This window comes from Hordeum vulgare, chromosome 3H (genome assembly GCF_904849725.1).
Source record: "Hordeum vulgare subsp. vulgare chromosome 3H, MorexV3_pseudomolecules_assembly, whole genome shotgun sequence".
Taxonomy (NCBI): domain Eukaryota; kingdom Viridiplantae; phylum Streptophyta; class Magnoliopsida; order Poales; family Poaceae; genus Hordeum; species Hordeum vulgare.
In genome coordinates, this window is record NC_058520.1 from 186720268 (window position 1) to 186736433 (window position 16166).

The 16166-nt window shown below is 43.0% G+C and overlaps 2 pseudogenes; one reads left to right on the forward strand and one right to left on the reverse strand.

Moving 5' to 3' along the window:
• Positions 1-1713: 1713 nt before the first annotated feature.
• LOC123443725 lies at positions 1714-2396 on the forward strand (annotated as a pseudogene).
• A 2258-nt stretch (positions 2397-4654) lies between these two features.
• On the reverse strand, positions 4655-5329 carry LOC123443777 (annotated as a pseudogene).
• Between the last annotated feature and the right edge of the window lie 10837 nt (positions 5330-16166).

The window sequence follows — 16166 nt, forward strand, 5'->3', positions numbered from 1 at the left end:
CAAGTATATATAAGATCAATGCAGTTCAAAACTCATAGGACACATATGAAATTTACAAGTAACAAAGTGATACAACCAATTTGGCAAACTAAATAATAAAAAGAAAAAACAACATACCAAAAGGAGCGGACACACTTATAGGAGAACATTTAATTGGTGAATTCACTTCATGGCATGCCTTACCACCATGATCCTTGCCACGAGGAATACGAATGCCAATTGACGTATCATGTACATTATAATTATGACAAGTGCCACAAAAATCACCTACTAGATTCAATAAAATTAGAAACAAAAATTATAAACATCACATGATAATAATGCCAACAACTCTAAGAACTAAGACAACCTAAACAAATAATCAGGATGAACTAGACAACTTGATAAATGAGACATAAAATAAACAAGGCCAAGCAAGCACTCCACATACCTTGAACTCCTCCATCTACTCTACTTGGGGAAGACATGGCGTTTGCGTGCAAGGACGGAGTGACTAATATCAGCAACAAAATCGACAAAAAATGACTAAACCATAGATGTGCCTTGCTCTGCCCATAGATCCCACCAGACTACCGATTTCAAGTCGAGAACAAGTCGCCTGCTCACGAAAAAAAACACATTAGCAAAAAATACAACTATTACGGTAATCAGGAAACTAGGTGGGGGACGAGCACGGCCAAGGGCTTGAGAAACAGACCACAACCAAGGGGATGAACATCGTCTGTGGGGGGTGGGGCGAGAGTGAAGGGTGAAGGGGTAAGGGAGAAGAGGGAGAAGGGGTGGGGGAGCGGAGGGGGCGTGGAATGCAGGAGTCTAGAGCTGTGGAGGACAGAGGTTCCGCGGGCGATGACAGTTGCTGCGGGCGATGATAGTTTGGACGAGGGGGAGATGTTTCGAGAGGCTCTAGAAGAGTGGGCATAGTTTTTGTCGGTCCCTCCCTATGAGCGGAGCAATGGGAGCGCCTCGAAGGGCCACGTGTGAGGGCCTCGTGGGAGGGGTTGCATAAACGGGTCTACCCAAAACTGCCCGGCTAAAGGGAAAATGAAGTTCGTACGAGATGCAGTTTGCTATGAGGTAAAATGGAGTTAGGACGATCAAACAAAGAAATACATATAGTTCATATAAATAGTTAAAGTCAAAACAAACAACGCACGTGTTAAGATAACGCGTCCGACAAAAAAGTCCTCCTTCAAACAAGTGTTACAACAAACAAAAAATGGGGGGGGGGGTGTCCCCTGCCCAACCCTTGCCAGGGGTTGCAAGAAGTACTCGTAAGAAGTGTAGTATGGAGCTCTCCATAATGTAGTGCATTGATTTAGACAAAGAAGTGCGATACCATAAGCAATGCAGTTCGCCCAACACGTTTACCACATATGATCGGACAATACCAGTCCAAAGAAAACATAGTGGTTAACAAAATTCCCGATGAAAATAAAATAAAACCATGTTAAGAAAACCACGTTCAGAGGCAATGGCCCAATCCAAGCGAATGCATCACCACAAACCCACGATCACATACGCAACCCTAACCACTATCTGCATAACTGCATCGTCAGCGAGATCATGCAGTTCATCCGTTGCGGCAATCTCCCCCTTAAATTCAAACCCCCGCCAAGGCTTTCTCATCCACAACAAGACAAGTCACCATTGCGCTGCCACCAAATCCCTCCCTCTCTTCAATCTCCACAAAAGACACCAAGCCCTTCCCCAGCGATGGGGTTCATTGATGAGTACAGGGAGGTGTAGGTCCACGGCAATACGAAGTTGCACGTGATCCACACGAACGACAACAAGCAGATGGTGACCTCCCTCAAGTAGTACGAGCGCCACCTCAAACTCTAGCGCCACAAGATCGTCGGAATTGATCTGTAGTACACCAACGAGCCCGACGAGATGCAGAAACCTGCCCTCGTCCAACTCTCTGTCGGCACGACTCAGCTGGTGCTGCTCTTCTAACTAAGCGCCGCTGAAAGGTGCACCGTCTTCGACAACTTCCTCGCTGACCCTAGGCACACGTTTGCTGGCTTCTCCATCAGCAACGATAAAACCAGGCTCGAGTGCATCAATTTGGAGGTCGCCAACTTTGTTGACATCCACAAGGAATGGAGGGTTCCCGAGGCCACCTAGGACTTGGACTCCCTTGCACACATCATCGACATGCTCGTCGTCGACTACTGCAACGACATGAAAAAGAAGATCACCAAAGAAGAAAACAGGCGCTGGGACTCCCTGCCCCTATTCATGAGGCACATCGAGTACGCGGCAAAGGACGCGTACATAGCATACGAGATATGGAACCGCATCACCCTCACCCAGGATGGGCTTCGCGTGCAAAGCTGGAGAAGGAGGATCCCCCCAAGAAGCGCGCTAGGAGCTGGGGAAACTTCATGTGGTGAAGAAGCAGACGATGCCGGCCAAGCAAGTATCTACAACACTGCGCACATCATTTTAGATTTATCATCAAATTTGCTTTCTGTTGTTTGCTTATGTAAAGTTAGTTTGCTTGTGATCGTTTTATTTTGCTGAACTTGGTTTGCTTGTCATACAGAATGACTTGTAATGATGTACTTTGCTTACGTTATGACTAAGTTTATTTCAATTACAAAACTAGAGTTCAATATTAGAACATCCTGCAGTGCACGCAAAAAGTATGTGATTCGAGTAGTGCACAAATGGAAGAAGATGCAATGCAAATTTTGGGCACATGCACTATAATATTCTCGTGAACGCAGTGCACAATGATCGAACAAAGCAGTGCACACCCTATATTAAAAGATACGTAATAGCAAAAACACGAAAAAATTGGATGAAGATGCAGTGCACAAATTAAAAGTGTGATTTTTTATATTGTTGATACTACTAAAGAAATTGATGGAAGTATACATTTACATGTGGATTTGCAACCCATATTGGCCAAAAATTGCGAGGGAAAAAACATACCCATTTTTCCTGCACGTCTGCAGATGTGAGTCGATGAAGAAATGGTGCCCGAAACCCCGTGTTGGTTATCAACACACATCCGAGCTGGCTGCGCCACTCAAAGTCGGTGAGCTCCATACCATCAGCATACATGCATGTGTCCGCTATCAGCGCCATACTTGCCAGCACCCGCACGAACAGTCCATGGTGGGTTCAGTGGAAAATCACAGAACAGTTGGGGATGGGCAGAACCCTAGATCTACGATTTGAAGAAGAAGAAGAAGGGGGAGTTGTAGGAGTTCAAAGGACAAATGGATAGGTTTTATGCAACCAATTTGAGGAATGAAAGTATTAAATGTTGTGGTGGTTGTTAGGTGGTGGAAGGATTCTAATTCAGTTTCTGCGAGGATGCATTTGAGAAGCAAGAGGATTGCTTACTTCATTCTACCGAACTACAAGTATTTATGTGAACGAACTACAGAATATGTGGATTTGGTGTATTGTTTTTATTTTTCTAGACATTTTATTTTATTTGAGACGTGATTTTTTGTGGTATGTTGGAAAGTTTTTTTATTTTAGTGGCCTCTCTCTCGCGCGTTGGCCCTGTTTGGGAGCAAATACTTATTCCGACCCAAGTAGGGTTGCTTCCCGGTGCGTTGTGTGTACGTGCTCATGTTTAGTCCCACCTCGCCCGTCGTGAGTGGCCATGACCGGTTTATAAGCCTTGGTGAGGCATTCGTTCTGAACTCCTGTGGTTACCTATTGGGCGCTTATGCACGACGCTCGCAACACTTTCATATCTGACTTGTGGGCCCTTGTTATGTACGTGGCCGCACACATCTTTGCTCAACTCGTACTAGTATGAGACTGGCTAGGGCCTGGTTGCACCTAGGCGGTCAATTTTTTTTTTCATATTTTTCCTCCTTTGTGAACTTCTTTGTTTGATCGGTGTGCACTGCATCCATCATTATACTCTATTGCATGTGCCTATAGTCTGCACTACAAATGCAGTAGCATTTTTGGACTACGTGCATCGTTTTTGTGCACTGCATCTTTGTCCAATTTTTTTTTCATGTTTTTCCTGCTATGTATCTTTTTAATATAGGGGTGTGCACAGCTTTTGTTAGATCGTTGTGCACTGCATTAATCAGAATATTATAGTGCATGTGCCCATAGTTTGCACTGCATGCATCCTATTTGTGCACTACATCTTCTTCCATTGGTGCACAACATCTTCTTCCGTTTGTGCATGCGCCCACAGTTTGCAATGCATGCATCCTATTTGTGCACTCCATCTTGTTCCGTTTGTGCACTCCATCTTCTTATGTTTGTGCATCTGCCCATAGTTTGCACTACATGCATCCTATTTGTGCACTGCATCTTCTTTCATTTGTGCACTACTCGAATCACATACTTTTTGCGTGCATTGTAGTATGTTGAAATATTGAACTCTAGTTCTTGCGTGCACTGCAGTATGTTCTAATATTGAACTCTAGTTTTGTAACTGAAATAAACTTAATCATAACATAAGCAAAGTTCATCATTACAAGCTATTGTGTATGGCAAGAAAACCAAGTTCAGCAAAATAAAATGGTCACAAGCAAACTAACTTTACGTAAGAAAACAACAAAAAGAAAATTTGATCATAAATCTAAAACAACACATGCAATTTGTAGATACTTTCTTTGCCATCACGTGCACTCTCCCCAGCTCCTGGCAAGCTTCTTCGCCACATTTAGTCTCCCCAGCTCCTGGCGCGCTTCATGGGTGTTTCCTGCTTCTCCAGCTTTGCACAATGAAGCCCGTCCTGGGTGAGGGTGATGCGGTTCGATATCTCATACGTTGTGTACGTGTCCTTTGCTGTGTACTCTATGTACCTCTTGGAAAGGGGCAGGGAGCCCCAACGCGTGTGCTCTTCGTTGGTGAACTTCTTCTTCATGTCGTTGTAGTAGTCGTTGAAGAGCATGCCGGCGATGTCCGCAAGGGATTCCAACCCCTTGGTGGCCTCGGGTACCCTCCATTCCTTCTGGATGCCGATGAAGTTGGCCACCTGCAAATTGACGAGCTCGAGCCTGGTTTTGTCGCTGCCGATGAAAAAGACAACAAATCTGTACCTTGGGTCGGTGAGGAAGTTTTGGAATACGGTGCACCTTTCAGCGGCGTTCAGTTGGAAGAGCAACATTGGTTGAGTCTTGCCGACGAAGAGTTGGATGAGGGCGGGTTTGTGTGTCTCATCGGGTTCGCAGGCGTACTCCAGATCGATTCCGATGATCTTGTGGCGTCAGAGTCTGAGGTGGCGCTCGTACTGCGTGAGGGAGGTCGCCATATGCTTCTTGTTATTTGTGTGGATCACGTGCAACTTGGTGTTGCCGTGGGCTTGCACCTCCTTGTACTCGTTGATGAACCGCATCGTTGGTAGAGGTGCTTGGTGTGTTCTGCGGAGTTGGAAGAGAGGAAGGGATTTGGTGGTAGCGCAATCGCGACTTTTGATGTTGTGGATGAGAAAACCTTGTCAGGGGTGTGAATTTAAGGGGGAGGGGGATTGCCGCAAGGGATGATCTGCTTGATCTCGCGGTCGATGCGGTTGTGCAGATCGTGGGTTGTTTTGCATAAGTGATTGTGGGTTTGTGGTGATGGATACGCTTCGGATCAAGCGGTTGTGTGTGAACTTGTTTTTTTATTTTCATCAGTAATTTTTGTTAACCACCATGTTTTCTCCGGACGGGTATTGTCTCGTCATATGTGGTAAACGTGGTGACCAAACTACATTGCTTATGGTAACGTACTTCTTTGTCTATATCAAGGCACTTCATTATGGATAGATGCGGACTGCACCTGTTGCGTGTAGTTGGTGTAGCTCATGGCATGGGGTGGTCAGGGGGTGGGCCCCCCACCATTTTTTTTGTTTCTTGTGACACTTATTTGAAGGAAGACTTTTTTCGACTTTAACTGTTTATACGAACTATATGTATACCTTTTTTTGATCGTCCTAACTTTATTTTCCCTCATAGTGAACTGCATCTGGTACAAACTTCATTTTCCCTTTTAACTGGACCATTTTGTGTACGCCCATTTATGCAACCCTTCACATGAGGCCATCACATGTGGGCCTCTCAGGTGCACCTATTTTTCCGCTCATTGGGAGAGAGCGAAGAAAAACCTCTGCCCTCTCTTGGAGAGCCTCCCGAAACATATAACCTTCGTTGAAATCGCCTTCACCCATATCAACGCCATCGCCCGAGGAACAGTCGTCCTCCACAAGCCTACATTCCTCCATTCCGCGCCACCTCCGCTACCCAACCCCTTCCCCCTCCGCTCCCTTGCCCTTTCCCCCTCCGCTCCAACTCCCACCATCCACGACCATCATTCATGTGCTTGGTTGTGGTCTATTTCTCAAGCCCTTGGTCTGATTCCCGTAGCGGTTGTGTTTTTGCTCATGTTTGTTTTTTTGCTTGAGCCGGCGGTTTGTTCTCGGTTTGAAGTCGGTAGTCTGGTGGAATCTGTGGGTAGAGCAAGGCGACTTGTTCTCGATTTGAAGGCGGTAGTCTCGTGGGATCTGTGGGTAGAGCAAGGTGCATCTAGGGTTTAGTCATTTTTCATTGATTTAGTTCTGATATTTGTCACTCTGTCCTTGCGCTGCACGCAAATGCCATGTCTTCCCCAAGCAGAGTACATGGAGGAGTTCAAGGTATGTCGAGTGCTTGATTGGCCTTGTTTATTTTCTATCTTGTTTATCAATTTGTCTAGTTCATCCTGAATATTTGTTTAGTGCTAGTTCTCAGCGTGGCTGGCATTATTTGTCATGTACTGTTTTTAATTTTTGTTTCTTATTTTATTGAATCAAGTAGGTAATTTTTATGACACTTGTCATAATGATATTGTTCATGATGCGCCAATTGGTACTCGTATTCCTGGTGGCAAGGATCAAGTTGGTAAGGCAGGCCACGAAGTGAATTCACCAATTGAATGTTCTCCTATAAGTGTGGCCGCTCCTGTTCGTATGTTCTTTGTTCTTTTTCTTATTTAGTTTGCCAAATTGGCTGTATTACTCTATTATTTGTAAATTTCATATGTGTCCTGTGAGTTTTGAACTGCATTGATCTTATATGTGCTTGCTATTTTTGATGTGCACACTTTGTTTATTGTGTATCCTCCTTAATTGATGTTGTAGAAACTATTGCTGTCTTGCTGAAGTTAGTCACGCTTTTTTTTGGAAACAAACATGTAGTTAGTGTCTGCAGCACTGCATTTATATGTATACGTAAAATCCACTACATGTATGTGTGAGCTGCATTGTCGTTTTATTCAGGTTGCGTATGCAGATGGGTTAACTCCATTACAGTTATTTTGTGAACTGCATCGTTTTTTATTTAGCTTGTGTTTGCAGCACTGCATTTATATGTATGTGTGTACTGCATTTGTTCCCTTTTGTGCACTTCTTAATGACCATAGTTAAACTTCATTTTTTGACGCAGTGTCTGGTTTTTATGCTCGGGCGCGTGGGTTGAGGAGATTACTTAATCGATTAAGCATTATTTTCCTGAGGGTGACGTTGGTGTGAGCTTTGACGAGTGCAGTAGGCATCCCATCTTTTCTGGAACTCAGTCACAATTTGTTGATGGAACAGAGGAAGTTACACAAGAGTGGATGGTCCCGGATCAGCTTCGTGAATATGAGTTGAAGCAACACAAGAAAAAGTTGAGGTTTGAAACCGACTCAAATGAGTATGCGGAGAAATAGAAGCAGGGGAGGGTTGCAGATGGTGCCAAGGGTGCCAAATTTGGTAAATTCAAGAAGATACTGAGTTTTTTTTGCTTAGGAAGGTGGTACTCTTTGGCGGAGTTCTCGTGTTTCTTGCATGGACAAGAACCTTGGTAAGATAGCTACTGAAGATGGTGCAGAGGATCCTCAGCAAAGGTGACCACATGTCAGCGAAGGGCCCAACTCTGGCAATGACGACTTTGTGCTTTCTGATTTCGTGAGGGATGTTCATACTGTTAGACGAAAATATTATTTTCCATCTAAGAGTCGACCTAAGCGGCCATGTGATGATGGTGATGGTGATGCAGATGTTGACTCTGATGGGGAGGCGGATGTTGTTCCAAAGGTTTGTTGAAGTGGACTGCATTTGTTTCTTTCATTGTTATTATATGTGCCTTTTTTTCCTTTGTGGTAATCTTCTAATGTGGACTGCATTTTCCTTTGCATAGAGGAAGAAGACTAGTAAGAGCAAGGGGACTATAGATGACGACGAGGGAGATGATGCTCGATTTAACAGGACCGTACTTTTGTCCCTCCCCACCATGTGCAAAGTTGATGCTTTATTGAAAGAAGCACACTATAATCATGTTCAGGACGCTGGCCTTGGCACTGTCTTTGAGTTGACAGTAAAGCAAAATGTGTCACACATTCTTATGTGTTATCTAATGTGTGTAATTGACCCTGCGACGATTACAATGGACTTTGGGAATGACAGGGTTCTTCAAATCAATCGTGCTGCAGTTCATCATATTTTTGGTTTTCCTATGGGACCTCACACTGCACCCATGCCTGCTACGAGTGGCCATGATGACTCGTTGTGTTCCCTCACAGATGAGCTTCGCTTTCGCCGTTCACAAGGTATAGGTGTCAAGGACTTGGTTCAGAAGCTGGCGGAGTTTGTGGAGGATGATGATCAGGTGACGGTTGATCTTGCTGTCAAGGTATTCTTCCTAATACTTTATCAGAATTTGCTGTGCCCTGGGATTACAGTTTGTTTGGGCAGGGTTGCTGCCATGGTTGAGAACATGGATTATGCAGCTATGGTGCAGATGGACTTTTGTCAGCTTGTTGTTGATGAGCTGCAGCTAGCTGTGGTGAAGTGGCAGACAGATGGCAGCAAGTAGAATTGTGGAGAGGATTGTGCCATTGTGTCACTAATTATGTATCTTGATTGCTTGAAGCTTCCCAAATTTTTAGTTGTGCACACGTTGACGCCGCACGCGTCATTCCTGACAAACAAGAACATGATGAAGTTCTACAACGAGGATATAGTTTTCAAGGGAAAGATTTATCTAGAAACTTACATATTTAGGAGGCTGTCGGTTAGTGCATCAGAGTTTTTTTTTAATTTGCAGTCATTATAAATCTGAACTTTCTAGTATTCACATGGGTACTTATTTGCCTTTTTATGTTTTTCGTAGTGGAAGGCGCCAGGCGATATTGTGTACTACCGTCCTGCTGGAGTGTTGTGTGTCATGTCTGATGCGGGGCCTAGCAGTCATGTTGTGTTTTGTGAGCCTATCTATAGCTAGTTTCGTGCCTATGATGTTGAGCCGCCGCCTAATCATGGGTTCACGGCTCTTCGGATGTTTGATAATAGAAGCTCTCCTGAACAAACATTTGTTGGTAGCAAAAAACATGAGGAGAATGATGAGCTTCTTGTGAAGGTTTTGAAGTTAACTGAAGATTTACCAACCTCTAGTGACAGGTTGAGGAAAGTTGCTGGATTTTTCATTGCTGTCCATGGCCCCCGCGACGAAGATATTGTTGTCGCGCACAACTTTGATTGTGGTGTGGTTGAAAGCTTGAAGATTGCAATGATGAATATTTGGTCTTCGTATGCTCAATTGAAGGATCCACACGAAGTAAAATGCGCTCGATATGAGAAGGATGTTGAGCACATTTTGGAAGAAATGAACAGACAGGTCGCTGTTGCGGCCGCTGATAATGCATGTTGTCCTTTTTTGTCCATTTGAACCTCTTTTGTGTATTATGTCGAATGCTTATCACTCTTTGTTTTTGTTATAGGCTGGAGTGGAATCTATTGGTATTCATGCATTTGGCGATGTTGGACTTGGGACAGGTATAAGTACTTCTCCCATACATGTTGTCCTACGTGCTTCTGCTCTTGAACTTGTATTTTTTGCTTTCAAAATGTGTACCTCCCATTTGTTAAATGTGTACTGCTTGTGCATAGATGTAGTTTTTTTTCCTATTTTGGTCGTTACCATCATTCGTTTTTGTTTGTTCTGTGCGTGTAGCGTGGAGTTGGTGCTTGTGATGTGCACAAGAATTCTTACAACGAATCTCAAAAGGATGAGGACTTGCTCATGCGAAGTCCCCTCTAGATGTTGTAGTTTATATGGTTTAATGGAATTACTTTTTCTGTTAGTGGGTTGTTATCTAATTTTCTCTTGTTGTTACAAGCTAGATGTATGTTGTTTACGTTCACTCGGATGCACACATTTTACACATGTGAGCTGCATAGTTTCACATATGTGAGCCTCAGTCCTTGACACAAGTGAACTGCAATTCAGTTTACATATGTGGGCTGCAGTCTTTGATATAAGTGAGCTTTAGTCTTTTTACAGAAGTGAAATGCAGTACTTTTTACATATGTGTGCTGCAATCTTTTGAAATAAGTGAACTTCAGTGTTTGACAGAAGTGAACTGCAGTTCAATTTACACATGTGGGTGGAGTCTTTCATATAAGTGAGCTTCAATCTTTGACGCAAGTGAACTGTAGTTCAATTTTACACATGTGTGCCGCAGTCTTTGACATATGTGAACTACGTGTTGTTGTGTTAAATCTCCCCTCGCTCATTCGTTTTATTGTGGATTTTTTTAAATTTCACTGTGGAGATGAAAACGTAGAAGTTCGTCAATCGGTTGGCGTTGCTCATGTTGATTAGAAGCAAGGGGTTTGTGTTTTTGCTGGTGGTGATGGTGTGAATGATTCTGCATTAGTTGATGTTGACAGTGCAGAACCTTTTTTAGCTCAGGAATCTCTCCATGTTGTTGCCCCTAGTCAGCACGAATATGTTGATGTTGACATTGAAAAGCCACTGGAGAATGACATCCGTGTTGATAGTGTTGCCGGTTCTCCTATTTGTCTGGTGTCCAACGTTGTTCCTGGTATATTCACAGTGGAGCCTCATATAACTGTGTTATGTGAGGATGTTGTGGTTGTCCGGACTTCTGAAAATCCAGACAATGCTAATGTTGCTACAGTAGGGCAATGCAATGAGGGTGTGGTGGTTTCGCCGCAACCTAGTGGAGAAACTATTTTGGTTAGATGTGAAGAGCAACAACATGAAGAATCTGACACTGAAGGCAAGTATTTTGTTTCGAACAATGAGGTTGAAGATTTTCTCATTCACTTTTTAATTACTATGGTAGCTACATCATATGTTTTAATGATAAGTGAACCTCTTCTTTGTTGGTCATTATTCAAAATAGTTGCTAGCTAGAACATTTCCTCATCTTTCAGCTGAACTTCATATTTTATATAGGTGAACTTCATGTTTTATTCGTTCCTTATTGCAGATCATGAACTTCCTGTTGTGACACCGTCGAGCATTGATCCATCTCTTCTCAAAAGATACAACGAGTTGTACACTGCTATTACTAGGGCTCGGAGGGACAATAAGAAGAAGTATGGATTTTTATAAATTGTTTTGTTAATTTGTATTTTCTAGCCGCATTCTTTTGCCCTTTTCCGTTCTTATTATTTTTGTAGTATCTTACGTTTTTTTCAAAATAATAATAATTCAGGGACATGATTGATTTTAGAACTGAGGTGGCTGATATTACAATTGGTGAAGTTGGACAACCTTTTTGGAATAGAGGGATGCTCACTACAAGCCTTGTAAATTTCAACATTTCTTTGCTGGGAGATAAGTTTAAGGGATCTCCGACGATGGTTGTCCTATTCCATATTTGTGTAAGCATGCATAACTTTTTTGTTTTTTGTTTCATTCTCTTTTTTTCGTTTTCGTGTGATGACCTATTTGCTTCAAGGTTGTTTCATGTTTGGTTTTGTTTTTGCAGTCAAGTATTTGGAATGGTGCTACTGTAGGCAGGAGTGTGAAATTGATGTTCTCTTCAAAATCCGAGGAACGTGTCGATAAAAAAGATATGGTGAGTAATGTTTTTATGTGTCCGAAACCATTTTTTGTGTGTTGGTTTTATAGTGTTCTATTTCTTGTTCTTGTAATACCTTTATTTTATTTTTATTTCCAACAGGTACTGTTTGCAACATTTGATCCGCTAGAGATGAGGGATGGCATTGGCCATTATTGTGTAGTTGCCTTGAATGTGAAGGAAAGGCGGTTTGAATTTGTTGACTTGCTCAATAAACCTGACAGCTCTAAAGAAAACAAGGTTTTTAGGAGGATGGTTAAAACTATCAAGCGTCCATGGAAATAAGGTAGCTCAAGTTCTGATGAGCCGCTAAATCCTCCTACACTTGATGGCTTTATGTTGAAGCGTGTGGTTGTCCCAATTCAGCCAAATGGGTATGTTTCTTGTATCCCTCTCCCCCATACCCGTCAACCATATTTTTTATATTTATGTGAAACTAATGTTTTTGTTCTTCTTTTGCAGGCATGATTGTGGATTCTGTATGTTTCAATTCTTACAGACTTGGGATGGTGTTCAAGTTGCTTAGTTTTGGGTGGAACACATTGGCTACATCAAAAAGGCCATGCTCTACAACTAGCTTATCTCAACATAGTGTTCCTTTGATTTATCATCACTTTTAATATTTGAAGATAAAGGTTATGTTAGTGAACTGCTTTATTTCCCTTATGTTTTTGTCTACTGCTTGCTTATGGTTCTTATGGTTTTTATTTATTGGTGTTCTAGTTGAATGCATGTTTTGAGGCTAATTTTTTTAAATAATACATTTTTAATTAAATTTGCTAAATAATACACAGTTTCAATTATTTACAAGAATAACACACTTCGGTTGCAGCTTAACCGATAGGCCCCTGTCGACCGCTGCGTAGCCGATTGGATCTACTCGGCCGTAGCAAGGCCAACCGAACCTGCTCGGCCATGGCGAGACCGACTGAAATTGTTGTGCACTATTTGGCTAGTTGGCCGGCTGCAGCTTGGATGTGTGCACTGGCCAGCTAGCTGGCCGGTTGCAACTCGCGCGCACGCACTGCCTAACTAGTCAGCCGCATGCAACGCGCAAATGCAGATGCCATTGCCATCTCTTTCTTTCTTTCTTTCGAATATGTTTAATCCTCTCAAATATGTCCTCTGTTTTTCCCATTGTGCTTTGTGTGCATGGGTAATCGTGGGAGATTTCCACCGCCGTGCTCATCGAACCCGCACCACCGCGCTCGTTGCCGCGTGATACGTCTCCAACGTATCTATAATTTTTGATGGTTTCATGCTATTATCTTGTCAAACTTTGGATGTTTTGCATGCCTTTTATATATTTTTTGCGACTAACTTATTGAATCAGTGCCAAGTGCCAGTTCCTGTTTTTTTCCATGTTTTTTACCCCTTTCAGAGGAGATTTTGAAACGGAGTCCAAACGGAAGAAAATCCCCAAAAAGATTTTTTCGTAACGAAAGAAGATCGGGAAGCTTGGGAGCCAAGGCAGGGGAGCCTCAGGGGCCCCATAAGCCCCCACCCCACGGCCAGGGGGTAGGCCGTGGCCCACAGGCTTGTGGGCCCCCTAGGCGCCCTCTGCCCTAGGGGTTGCGCCAATATATTCCCTAAAAATCCCAAAAAATCAGGAGATCATCGAAATCACTTTTCCGCCGCCGCAAGCTTCTGTCTCCGCAAGATCCCATCTGGGGCACGTTCTGCTGCCCTGCCGGAGGGTGGATTCGGACACGGAGGGCTTCTTCATCAACACCATGACCTCTCCGATGATGCGTGAGTAGTTCACCATTGACCTACGGGTCCATAGGTAGTAACTAGATGGCTTCTTCTCTCTCTTGGATCTTTAATACAAAGTTCTCCATGATCTTCATGGAGATCTATCTGATGTAATTTTCTTTTGCGGTGTGTTTGTCGAGATCCGATGAATTGTGGATTTATGATCAGATTATCTATGAATCTTATTTGAGTTTCTTCTGATCTGTCTTATGCATGATTTCATATCCTTGTAATTCTCTTCGAGTTGTGGGTTTTGTTTGGCCAACTAGATCTATGATTCTTGCAATGGGAGAAGTGCTTGGTTTTGGGTTCATACCGTGAAGTGACCTCACCCAGTGACAGCAGGGGTAGCGAGGCACACATCGTGTTGTTGCCATCAAGGGTAAAAATATGGGGTTTTCATCATTGGTTTGAGATTATCCCTCTACATCATGTCATCTTGCTTAAGGCGTTACTCTGTTCGTCATGAACTCAATACACTAGATGCATGATGGATAGCGGTCGATGTGTGGAGTAATAGTAGTAGATGCATAAAGTATCGGTCTACTTGTCTCGGACGTGATGCCTATATGTATGATCATTGCCTTAGATATCGTCATGACTTTGCGCGGTTCTATCAATTGCTCGACAGTAATTTGTTTACCCACCGTGATATTTGCTATTTTGAGAGAAGCCTCTAGTGAACACTATGGCCCCCGGGTCTACTCCACACCATATTTTCAGCCTTACACTTTTTACTTCGTTGCACTTTCCGCCTTCGGATCTCACTTTGCAAACAATCTTGAAGGGATTGACAACCCCTTTGAAGCGTTGGGTGCAAGCTTGTTTGTGTTTGCGCAGGTACTCTGGACTTGACGAGACCCTCCTTCTGGATCGATACCTTGGTTCTCAAACTGAGGGAAATACTTACTGCTCCTGTGTTGCATCACCCTTTGCTCTTCAAGGGAAAAACCAACGCAAGCCCAGTCTCCGTCAACGTGTCAATTTTTGGCGCTGTTGTTTGAGAAGTAGCAGAAGGATTTTTGGCGCCGTTGCCGGGGAGGAAGATCAAGTAAAGAACTCATCCAAGTAGGTGTCGCAAACTCATCTCTTGCATTTACTTTGTTTGCCAGTTGCCTCTCATTTTCCTCTCCCCCACTTCACCAATTTGCCTTTTTTCCTTTGCCTTTTTTCGTTCGCCTTTTCGTTCGCCTTGTTTTTTCTCGCCTACTCTTTGTTTTCTTGTGTGCCCGCTTGCTTGCTTGCCGAAGTCACCATGAATGAAAACACCAAACTTTGTGACTTCTCGAATACTAATAATAATGATTTTATTAGTCCTCCGATTGCTCCCGCCACTAGTGCGGAGTCATACGAAATCAATGCCGCTTTGCTGAATCTTGTTATGAAAGAGAAATTCTCTCGCCTTCCTAGTGAAGATGCCGCATCCCATCTCAATACCTTCATTGAGCTTTGCGATATGCAAAAGAAGAAATATGTGGATAATGACGTGATTAAATTGAAGCTTTTTTTCCTTTCTCGTTGCGAGATCGCGCAAAAACTTGGTTTTCTTCTTTGCCCAAAAATAGTATCGATTCTTGGGATAAGTGCAAAGATGCTTATATATCCAAGTATTTTCCGCCGGCTAAGATCATCTCTCTCCGGAATGATATCATGAATTTCAAGAAACTTGATCATGAACATGTTGCACAAGCTTGGGAGAGAATGAAATTAATGATTAGAAATTGTCCCGCTCATGGCTTGAGCCTTTGGATGATTATTCAAATCTTTTACGCTGGCTTGAATTTCGCTTCTAGAAATATCTTGGACTCCGCCTCAGGTGGAACGTTCATGGAAATCACGTTAGGAGAAGCCACAAATCTCTTAGACAACATCATGACGAACTACTCTCAGTGGCACACTGAAAGGTCACCTACTAGTAAGAAGGTACACGCTATAGAGAAAATTAACTCGTTGAGTGCTAAAATGGACGAGTTAATGAATTTGGTTGCTAGTAGAAGTGCTCCTTTGGATCCTAATGATATGCCTTTGTCTTCTTTGATTGAGAGTAGCAACGCTAGCTTGGACGTTAATTTTGTTGGTAGGAATAACTTTGGCAACAACAATGCTTTTAGAGGAAACTATGTTCCTAGGCCTTTTCCTGGTAACTCCTGTAACATCATTGGCAACTCCTACAACAATACCCATGGAAATTACAATAGATTACCCTCTGATCTAGAGAGTAATATCAAAGAGTTCATCAACTCTCAAAAGATTTTCAATGCCTCCATAGAGGAAAAGCTACTCAAAATTGACGATTTGGCTAAGAGTGTTGATAGAATGTCTAGTGATGTTGATGCTTTGAAAGTTAGATGTGCTCCTGCCGAAATCAACATGGATGAAACTTTGAAAGCTATGCGTGTTTCCATGATTGAGAGCCAAGAAAGAACCGCCAAAATTCATGCTAGACATGAATGGCTTAAAAAGGCCTAGAACCACGAAGATCTTAAAGTGCTTGGTGTAACTCCCATTGAATCTTTGTTTTCTTGTGTCAAACCTAATGATTATGGGGCTGGATATGAATCCACTTTGGTTGAAAAGTGCCCCAATGA